This window comes from Theobroma umbraticum, unplaced genomic scaffold (genome assembly GCF_002168275.2).
Source record: "Theobroma umbraticum cultivar Fairchild unplaced genomic scaffold, ASM216827v3 scaffold_67.0, whole genome shotgun sequence".
Lineage (NCBI taxonomy): Eukaryota > Viridiplantae > Streptophyta > Magnoliopsida > Malvales > Malvaceae > Theobroma > Theobroma umbraticum.
Window position 1 is genome coordinate 4,680,620 of NW_018397262.1, and position 1,150 is coordinate 4,681,769.

Consider the following 1,150-nt stretch of genomic DNA (forward strand, 5'->3'; position numbering starts at 1 on the left):
TTTTTTTTTTTGAAAATACCCTTAACCCTTTATTAAGAATAACAAATATATGGAGCCTATAATGCTTCCTTTTGTTATATTTTTGGGCTTTTCAAAGTTCATTCTTCCAATATACCTTTTTGTTTTCTGCTGTTAATAATTCATTTGGAATATATGACCAACAAAAATATCATAATTTCTTTGTAAAAAAACCAAAAAGAATCTCATATTTTCTAGTTTTTTTTTCATTAGATTGTATTACAAGATAATTAAAATTCAGCGTTTATATGCCAATTAAGAAAAAGATCTCATCTTCCATATCATGAAATTTAAAGAATTTTATGTATAACACACATGATAATAAATACTAATAATTATAAGAGAAGTAAGGAGCAATGTTTTGTTTTTCATCTTCCTTTTGAGTTAATAGTTTTCATAGTTGAATTGTTACTTATATGATCAATTTTGTTATTGTTTTTTGTTTCAAAGTTCACGTTATGGTCTTTTGGATTGTTTTCAAAAAAAATTCAATTAGGTTTTTGTATTATTCTTACTTTTTGTTTGGTTTATACCTTCAATCGAAGTATCATAAATTGATTCAATATTGAATATTATATTTATGAATTATTTGATTTATCATAAATTTAAAAATCTTACTTTTAAATCATTTAATTTTTTATTTAATGAGTTAAATAGTAAAAAAAATAAGGAAAAATAATATTACTCTTAACTTTAAGTAGGTGCTTTTTAACTTGAAAATGCAATGGAAGGATGACATAAACATGCTTATAATGTTTTCGAATGATTTCCTGATTCCTCTCCTTTTTATTTGTACACACAAATTTCTCGTTAAAATTTCTTCACTTGAAAATTATGAGACAAATACAAATATTTGATGGTGTGAGTTATACTCTTTGAAAATTTCTCTAGTTAATTTCTTCACTTCGTTTTTAAGAGTCATGAACTCGGATTTAGTCTTAATCATGAACTTTGCTCGATCTTCACTTCAATGATCTTAACGACTTAATCTTGATCATAAACAATTGATATCTTCACTTCAAGGGTCTTGATGACTTGATTTTGATCACGAACACTTGATATCTTGATCACAAACTTCGCTTGATGACTTAGTCTTGATCACGAACTTCGCTTGATCTTCACTTCAAGGGTC